This window comes from Schistocerca piceifrons, chromosome 11 (assembly GCF_021461385.2).
Source record: "Schistocerca piceifrons isolate TAMUIC-IGC-003096 chromosome 11, iqSchPice1.1, whole genome shotgun sequence".
In the NCBI taxonomy this organism is placed as follows: domain Eukaryota; kingdom Metazoa; phylum Arthropoda; class Insecta; order Orthoptera; family Acrididae; genus Schistocerca; species Schistocerca piceifrons.
In genome coordinates, this window is record NC_060148.1 from 112,478,100 (window position 1) to 112,488,866 (window position 10,767).

Sequence of the window (10,767 nt, forward strand, 5' to 3'; positions counted from 1 at the left end):
ACCTGTGATAACACAGCTGAAACATTCATGGTCACTGGCAATCCCTTCAAGAATATCAACGCACACGTTTCTTCGATTGCACTTCTGCTCAGATGTGTAGCTTTTTTGGCACCATTTTGGCACAAACTTTTCGCGTGTGCGAAACTTCGGTCAGAATTTGAAATTCACTGAAGGTATCTGAGCAGCTCACCCATCTTCCTTAGAGTTAAACGTCGGTCCAATCTCACAAGAGTACACACAAGTTCGTCAGTTTTTAAAGTCGAAAATCTCCCTGAGCGAGGGTGATCTTCAACATGTTCTCAGCCTTCCAAAAATGATTTGCGCCAGCGAAAAACTTGTGCTCTTGATAAGCATGTTTCAGTTTTTCAGAGGTCACACTAACGGATTCCCCAATGTTAACACAGAATTTGAAGGTGTATTGTTGCAATTTCGCTGTTCCATTTTCTTGAAACACAACGAGAACACAATTTCACTAATAGCGATGTCAAAAATCACGTGATGGCTGCACGGAGCTGAAAGTCTGACTGAACATCTGTTAGGATGACCACACTGATCTACAAAAGCAGAACAACGTTGTTAGCCTCATTACTTTTCTCGAAGATCTCGCACGCCAGAAACACAAATAACCCACTAATACATTCAATAAAGCTTATAAATTATTTTTCCTCACGTATCATCACCCATCTACTCTCTGAATAATTACGAGCCAATGAGCAACACATCTAAATGTAAAAAATGTGGCTGCTACAGCCTTAGTGCAGGGCAGTTCGTATCCCACAAGACTGCAGAACAGACGCCTTACTGGCACTAGATTACAGTAGGAACAAAATTTTAAGGATTCACAATTCATGTGCCGAATTTTTCTGGGGTGCAGCAGTACGAAATGGTAATACGTAGTGTACCATATATCGGAAAAATCATGCGATGCTAAATATTTTTTAGTTCAAAAATTGGTTTACTTAGTAACCAGGTGTTAAAGTAAGAAGTTGCATTTAGTTTTGAACAAACAGTTATGGCAAATTTCTTGTAGTATATAACAAAATCGTTTAACAGTTACTGGTTGCCTCCCGTTCATAAATTAAATTGCTATCTTGTAGTTACATACTTAAAAAAGACATTATGTTTCTCACATAACACAAATGAACACGTGTTACAACCAAAGGAACGTAATTTTACCATCACAACGATGAGTTGTCAAAAAAACTGTTAGCTGTTCACTGCAGATCAGTTATGGGATTATGGGGCCTTGAGTTCAAAAGCGCAAATCCGGGAAATATCATCCACACATATTTGTAACAGCAGGAAGAACAGTTAACTGAGAGAATTTGCTTACGATGGGAGTAACAGAAACACATGGCGGGACAAAATAAAATCTGGGATTCTAGTAACACGTTTTACTAGGTGGAAATCAGGTACGGTGTGGATATGATATAAATGAGGTATAACATGGTACGGTAGACTTACACCATGTTGAGTGACTGTGTGCACGGGAAAAACACACCATAGATGCTAAGGACAAACTGAAATCTCTGGTCAATTCTCAATTATTGTACTCACAGCACATCATCGACGTATGTCGCTGTGGATGACCCCACACAGTCTCTGCCCTATAGTGCAGAGCGCTGAAGGAAGGACGAGAATAGAGGTCAGGGACTAAGGATGTGGTACGTTCAGATGTACATGACCGGTCATTCTGTGGCAGTCTCTTTCTCAAGACTCGACACGACCATTCCTCGAATGATACTGTGCATCTGCACTTGTTGAGTCGTTTACCATGGCTGTCATTTGTGTGAGACATGACTGGACCATTTCTCAAAGTCGTGGTGGGCGTGGGATGAGCACTGAAGTAGTGGTATAGGTGTGGCTGGCATGAGAAGCATCCAGTGTATCCACATGGGATGCTGGTGATGCCATTGAAAAGACAGGATTGGGGTGTCAATGACAAGGATATTGACATGTGGAGGCTATGCAGGCCAGAGTGACTTTGATCTAATCAAAGTGAAACGGTACATTGAGGGAGCAGTACCTTTGATGTGAGTCGATAATTTGTTAGTGAATGTGAACTTTGATAGACTCAGAACGTGCGTCGGCCATCCATGTTTGGCTGGCGGCCATGTTGACCCAGCAATATTGAGTACCAATCTTTTTGGGCCATTGTTGAAGTCGGTGTAAGCAAAGGTGCTATCACAGAATCTGGCATTATTGCATTGAGCTCACATCAGGAAGGGACTCCATAAGTTGCCAGCTATAATTGAAGGGCTATTGTGCAAATGACAGCAGTTGAAATGGCGTCATGTTGTGGTCAGTTCCTCCTTTATGTTCTGTATGTGGTGTGGTAAAACATCGACCCCCTGTAGTGGATGTGTGGGAGTCGTATGTGGAACCAGATGAACCCAGCCTGTGAGATTGATGTTAATGTGTGAAGATCTACAGTGGGCGACAGTCAGGATGCATAGCAGTGAGTGATGCAGAAGACACATGGAAACTATATGCTGGATAGTGAGAGGGTGTGGCTGATGATATCAGTGGTGGGGTAGCTGTATGTGCTTCACTGTGTGCCCAAGATCACTGATAGAGAGGGTAGGACATAGAGCAAGGAGTGGGCATGGTCGGATGTTGGGTGGGTGTGACTGGCTGGTGGAACCAGTCCACCCTTGAGCTCTCACTCTCGTCATGATGGATGTTTCTCAAGGCTGTCAGCTGCCTGCCCACGAGGGCGAGACCAGCGAATATGTCGTTATGATCTTGTGGAAGCAAAGTGTCCTCCATATGAGGTGCATCCTATGATGCACAGCAGTCGGCCTAGTCTTTTGTAGATCAAGTATCTCAGCTAAAATCAGACAATACAGAGATGCAGAATCAGCTGGCGTGAAAGAAGGTAGTGCTTCCTCCAGTTTGACATCTCCTTCATTATATTCAGCTAATGCCAGTTTTGTTAGCCACGTTTTAGATGAGACAACAGATGTAACCACAAAGCTAAATTTTTGAGAGATGAGCAGGTGTTACAGACGACCAAACTAGCGAAAGAAGCAAAGACTTACATGATGTACTATGATAACTTAAGAAATGTGTTTATGTTTGAACAGCTGAAAGAAGGTGTTGTGCTGCACTGTAAGAACGGAAATAGGTCTACGTCCCTTCACGAACAGTTGAGTGGGGTGTCCACAGAGGCAAAATGACTCAGTGGTAATTTTTGTCGAGAGGATAAAGAAGAGTAATGCTAATGTCTATGATTTGACAGGAAATAACAAAACAAATAAGTTATTTAATTTTATGTCACATGGATAATTTGCATGATAATTTGTAATGTTATGTAATGGACCATTTTACATTTATGTAGCAAATTAATATGAAAATATGGATACATACTGAATATTTATAAGCTTTTTGTTATTATTACTATTATTATTATTAGCAGTAGTATTAGTGGTGGTAGTAGTACTAGTAGTGGTAGTTGTAGTAATAGCAGTAGTAATAATAATAGTAGTACTAGCTGACATAGTAGTAGCATTAAATATATAGACTTGAGTTGGTAATTCCTACCCATCACCTTTCACACAGTACAATAACAGAAATTCTTAGTGGCGGAAAATGGGTTGTCAAGGAGAAACTTTTTCAGTTTATTTTCAAAGTTGACTTACTTATCTGTCACATATTTTATACCACTGGGTGAATTATCAAACATTTTAGTTATAGTACTGTGTACCCCTTTTTATGCTAAAGACTACCCTGATGTGGACTAATGAATGTAATTTTCCGTTCTGGTAATTACGTACATCATTGATACTTTTGAACTACAATAGATTTCATGATGGAATAAACATACTGGGAAGCAGTGGTCAGAATGAGCAACTCCTTCACCATATATCTACATGATGACATCTGCCCTGGCAGCTCAGTGGTCAGCGCGATGGAATGTCATACCTATCGGCCCAGGTTCGATTCCCTGCTGGGTCGGAGATTTTCTCCACTTAGGGACTGGGTGTTGTCTTGTCCTTATCATCATCGTTTCACCTCCATCGACATGCAAGTCGCTGAAGCGGCATCAACTCGAAAGACTTGCACCAAGTGAACAGCCTACCCGAAGGGAAGCCCGAGCCACATGGCATTTACATTTTTTACATGATGATCATGAGTGAGCACCAAATATTATGCTTACAGCACATTTGTGAGCGGTTAAGACTTTCTTCCTTAAAGATGAGTTACCCCAGAACATTATTCCATATGACATTATTGAATTAAAATATACAAAATATGTCAGCTTACTGATTTGCCTCTCCATAAGATCTTCAATTACTGTAAGAGGAAATGTGCTTCGTCTAAGTCATTTTAGGAGTTACCATATTACCTTTTCCCAGTTTTAATTTGCATCAATATGGACATCTAAATATTTTGAAGCCTCAACCCTATTTACTATTTCCTCACCATGTGCTAGACTTGTCATTAGTGTGGTACCCCACATGTCCAGAATTAATTTCTTGGGTCTTTTCAAAATTGGGGGTGGGAGCATTGAGATAAAACCGGCCAATTATACTGTTAAGAACCTCATTTACCGTTCATCTGTCAATGTGTGTATGCTTTAACAGACTAAAAGAACTAATTCTGATTGTTGTATATTAGATGGAAAATGATTTATGTATGTGAGGAACAATAATGGACCAAAGATTGAGTCTTGGGGAAATAAGCTACCTTTTTTTCTGTGCATTCTTAAGTATTTTGTGGAGTTTTGATGCAATATTGACTTGTTTCAAAACAGTGTGTCTGAATTCTGATTCTAACATAAAAATGATATCTCTCTGGCACAAGTAACCACAAGGATATTGCTTTGTGAGACGGTGGGCACTCATATATTTTCTGCAAGAACCTTAGTTAACCTTTCTTTCCCTCTCCTAGTCAGATTTCTAGTGCATCCCATTTCCTAACTGTAGCAACTGGCACTGTGCTCATATGGTGTTTCATTTCAGCCAGCAACAGCTTGTTCACAGCAGTGTCAACCCATGCCTGGCCATGGTGCTGTAGAGCCTCCAAAAAACTCAGTTTTGAGTGTGCAGTTGCTACTCCTATTTCATCCAAGTCACCTCTGAGGCTGTAATTACTATCCTTAGTCAGGCAGCTCCAAACTCATCTAAATGCTTCTAACCTGACACCCTTTTCCCTATTTGTCCTTTCCTTTACCAGTTGGCAAACATCCCTCCCATGGCTAATATTTAACAACAACACACTTTTCTTCCTGCTCTCTTTTGGTACTGACTTAGTCTCAGTTTCTTTACTGCACCCTATAGTCACTTACAACTGGATGAGGTTCTTCCCTTACAACTTCAGATAACGAATCAAATTTATTTTATAGTGTAATGTTGAATGTAGATTAAAAAGTTGAAAAGCTATTCCCCTTTCTCCCATTGCTTGTTATCTTACCCATTTCCTTGATTCCCCTCCCCCCCCCCTTCCCTTCATCCTATCTAATTCCAATTTCGCGTTCTCTGATTCAGTTTTAAGCGCAGAAATCATTGCCTCATGTTGGTTGATTTTCTCGTCTTTTTGTCAGAGCCTACAGTTTCATGGGAGATCCTCTTTGAGTTCCCCATTCAGGTAGCCCACTACAATCACTTAATTGAAACTCCAACTCACAACCAAAACGTACGAATCCCTCTCTGACTATCCTACAGCAGCGTCCATACTTTCTACGTTTTAAAACACAGTTATAAGCGCTTAACTCACTTTACACTCCATGAATTCTCGTTATTTATGAGCCGCAAAAATTAGGCATACAAATTGGCGCTTGGTGTGCGATATAAAATAAAAGGTTTTGTTATTTCCGCTTACAACACGACTTCAGCGCTCAGTAACTGCACTGTATGTTAATTAACTTATTCACAACTGAATGTATCTTGTAACGGAACTTTAATGTACGCATACTCTGTGTGAAGAAACTAGTAGTGCAAAAGCTTCTAAATCGAACAACTTAAGATTAACGTAGCTTTACAAAATCATGCACTTAATAATAATGGGCGCATTATACTTACATTTCTAGGACGAAATGGGATTTTTTCAGTTTACTGCACCAAAACGTAGAAAAAAGTACGATAACAATTCGATATTTTTGCTTTTTGTGGAATATAGTACGATAACAACTCGATATTTTTGCGTTTTCTGGAATATTACATAAAAAGTAAAACCTTTAACAGCAAACTTAAAAATCATACTAGGGCACGTATTTAGTGAGTAATCTGTACTAAAACATCTGTCATTACAATCTAGATAGCTTATCTTCAGTGCAAAAACTGCACGTCTCGATTGGTGCAAGGCTGCCAACCTCTGCAGGAAGAGGAGCATAAGGTACTGGGCACCTTCCTAAGGGGTCTCCAACCCAATATGTCGAGGAGCGTACATACAGAAAACTAGAAAGATCTGGCTGTCATCATAAGGGGTTCGAAGTGATAGATGTAGTGAGAAGAGTATGGGATAAAAAAGAAATATCCTCTCTGCTGATATATAAATGGCTGTTTGTGCTACATTCAGAGACAATGTAAGAGGAGTGGAGCAGTTAGGCACTGATAATATGACTATGAATAAGAGGCGAAATGGGCAAGAGTGAGGTAATCAGTTGTTAAACACATATGGGAACTCCAAATATGCTGGAGAGCGTTCTCAGTAAGTTTAAGTGGTAGGAAGACGTTAGCAGAGTTAGAGTGTTTTTTAAATGGCTTAATGAATAGAAGAGAGCATAAGTTCTTGTCAGACACAGGGGTCATGTGTCTGTGGTGAGTGGACCCCTTATGTAAGAGGTGGTTGAACCCATCATGTTGTAGGTTACATCGGATAGGAAATAATGATGAAACCAACGATATTAGATTTTCAGTTTGGAGTGCAACAACTCCAGGAGAGTATGGAAGTTTCCTCACGTAGGTGAAGTATACTGGGCAATCCTGGGTTAACATTTCTTGGATAAACACATATGTGCTAAAGAAATGGACAACTGGTAACGGAACTTCACCAAAACATTGATGGATATGTCATAGAGGGTCCAAAAAAAGGAAAGCAAAATCCCTTAAAGGTGAGGGAAAGGTGTCGCAGTGTAGGGGTAATTTCCCACATACTGAGTAAATCAACAGGTTGTACAATAAGCCCATGTAGCCTAAGGGATAAAACAAAGAAGTTAGTCACATGGCACCAGGAGCCACATCAAGTAATTGCAATCACATCAGTACTGGATGTCAAATTTGAACTGCCAGTGTGGCCAACTATTATCCAGATGGATCACCCTCAACTTTTAATGTTGAGTTTGAGTCACTGCCAAAGGTAGCAGCACCGATCCGTAAGAAAAAAATAGAAGGTAAGGGGAACGATAAGAATCCAGAAGTGCTCATGCAAAACACATGAGAAATGCCATTTGTATTGAAATAGCGAACAAAGAGGAGTACACTAATATGATTTGTTTTAAGGGCTTCCTTGTGATGAATTTTGTTTACCTACGTTTTATTTTCATGAATATACGTTTTTGTTTACAGTGGTAATGAACAGCTTCGTTACTGTATTTTTTGTGAATGTTTAAGGTGACTAATGGCAGGAATATGTTCTTCAATAGTGGTTTATTGGATTATACTGTAGATTCTTTGCTTGTTCATGATTGTGGGTATGTATAAGGAAGTGTAGGATTTGGTGAAAGTGCTACTAATGGATGTATTTTGTTTATGTAACATGCTTTCTTATTTTGTTAATGCAGAAAGATTGAGGCCTTTTGTTGACTTATTCTGTTAGCAGGCTGCATGAGGTGGAGTCCACTGAAGTAAATTATTGTATAAGTTGTATGACGATGTAGGGGATGTTTATGTAGTTGATACTGTAAAATGCGTGTGGGTGGCAAGCACTGGATCTTTCTCAAGGGGGAGTGATAGTGACTGTAGCTTCCTTTTTCCCATGTAGCGTCACAATCATGGACAGCCATGATGTGCATCGTAGTTCTGGCACTGCTGCATCTCTTCGGTGGGTAAGGGGTAGGTGTACTGCAGAATCAACAGCTAAAAGCGGGGGTACATTTCTACATAAGGATGTCAACCTTACTAGCCGTAGCAGGACGCTAAAATTTACATTCAGTGCATGGGAAGTGAGGAATCAAGTACAAAGGTTGCAGGAGACGTTCTCAAAGCTACACCTCGACGCTGAAAAGAAGGGAGTGTTGGAGGAAGTGTGTGGGGAGTACCAAGAATTAAAGTCATTCCTTCGAATGTCTGCATGGGCAGTTGCACTAAGTGATGTGCCTGATACCGCATATTTTATGGTAATGAAAGCGAGGATGGTTGGATGCTGGGGATAGTTTGTTAAAGATGGTCTATATGACCATGGATATTAACTATATCTGAAAAGTGTCTCACTTTCTGAGGCAGGCGAAGGGTATAGTGGATTGTGGCACAACACATAACTGACGAACATAGAATGGGGGCATGCTGCACAGGACGAACATTAACAGAGATAGCAGTAAAATTGATAGGTTTTGTGAAAACATTCAATACCATGATACACGAGATTTGAGCGTCATACTGTCTCGGTTGGACTTGTTGGAAATCAAAGTAGCTATAGGAAGGATCGTATGATCATTAGCTGACGGTATATGGCATGCTCGAGTAGCAGTGAGAGAGTTGCAGGTGGCCATAAACAATGTGTAGCTTCATAAAATTGTCTATGCACGTGAATAATTATTAGCGGCCTCTCCGTATGCAAACATATCGTAGATGTATATGGTTACATCTCTGCTGACGGAAAATTGAAGGACAAAATAGCAATTATTTTATGCACCTCGTTTATCTTTTTATATCGGTTTCGCTTTCTGTTTGTCTTCTGAGTTTGGTGTGAGACAGACACATGTACTGAGTTTCAGTGATTTGTTAAGTAAAAGTTCTAATATGCGGGAGTCGCAAGTTTCTCATTGTACTGCCGCGATATGTCTTAATTTCCTTCTCCTGATGTGACGAAGACTTGCATTTTAAAATTCAACTCTTCTGAGAGAAAGTCAACTCAAGAAAAGAATAGCCACTGCAGCTACGCCACCATTGTTGTACGCCGTTGGGGAGACAAGGTAAATTACCAAGCTGCACACTAAAACTACGAGAGTAACATTTATTAATGTCTTAGAACGCATCTATACCTAAGTGCGTTTCAGGGAAGACAATTTTTGGTGTGACTTGCCTATAATTCCTGCGTATATCTTTCTCCCCAACCGATATAACCAAGCAGTGCATTGGTACGAGGTGTGGCTAGAAAAAAACCGGACTAGTACTGGTGAAACAATAAAACGAATGCAATAAGGCTGAAAGTCGCGTGGCCTGTCACGTGACTCTCGCTCCGCCTACTGCTCGAGTTTCATCTGCCTCCTGCACTCAGTCTGCCCGTGGCGTCTGTTTTAAGTAGTGGTCGCTTTGTCTGTGCGTCGGAAAATGTTGAGTGTACAGAAAGAACAGCGTGTTAACATCAAATTTTGTTTCAAACTAGGAAAATCTGCAAGTGAAACGTTTGTAATGTTACAACAAGTGTACGGCGATGATTGTTTATCGCGAACACAAGTGTTTGAGTGGTTTAAACGATTTAAAGATGGCCGCGAAGACACCAGTGACGACACTCGCACTGGCAGACCATTGTCAGCAAAAACTGATGCAAACATTGAAGAAATCGGTAAACTTGTTCCTTGTCAACTCCTGTTAACTGAGACACTGCTCTGATTGTTAAACGGCGATCTTGTCGAACAAGTATACCGATTTTTTCAATGTTTGCATCAGTTTTTGCTGACAATGGTCTGCCAGTGCGAGTGTCATCGCTGGTGTCTTCGCGGCCATCTTTAAATCGTTTAAACCACTCAAACACTTGTGTTCGCGATAAACAATCATCGCCGTACACTTGTTGTAACATTACAAACGTTTCACTTGCAGATTTTCCTAGTTTGAAACAAAATTTGATGTTAACACGCTGTTCTTTCTGTACACTCAACATTTTCCGACGCACAGACAAAACGACCACTACTTAAAACAGACGCCACGGGCAGACTGAGTGCAGGAGGCAGATGAAACTCGAGCAGTAGGCGGAGCGAGAGTCACGTGACAGGCCACGCGACTTTCAGCCTTATTGCATTCGTTTTATTGTTTCACCAGTACTAGTCCGGTTTTTTTCTAGCCACACCTCGTAGTTAGGCCCTCCACTGTTAACTCCTGAACAATTACTAGCTGGCCTGTGAAAGGCCTGGTAGGAAATGTCAATGAGTTAGGGCTTATCACCACACCCACTGAGCAAATCTTGTCATTAATTTATTATGCTGCAATGGTACAAATCAAAACGGACCAAACTCAAGTGTATTTGTGGATTCGAATTCCAATCGCAAGTATGAATGCGAGGTAGATGTTTTTCACAGTCTATTACTACCAGAAAAGTAGGGAATCTTGGGCAAATGGATGCAAATAAGAACAGCAGAGTTGATGTTCACATCCAAAGAAGGGAAAACTTATGCATAAATTGTGGCATATGAATTCCATCATTGTCAGAGACAGCTGGCCATGATATGGCTGACTCAGATGGTCCAGATCAGCACAAAGGTATGTGAGATTTGATTGTTTTTTAGGCCGAGCGGTAGCAGAGGGATGTTCAGGGAATATCTTTGCGCCGCAACTGATCTTCCAGAGAGCTGGAATACAATGGATACACACCATATATAAAATCGCCTATTGAGCAAGGTTCGTCTAGAGGCACAATAAGACTAGAGCTGTCAGATAGTGGTTTGTTAAT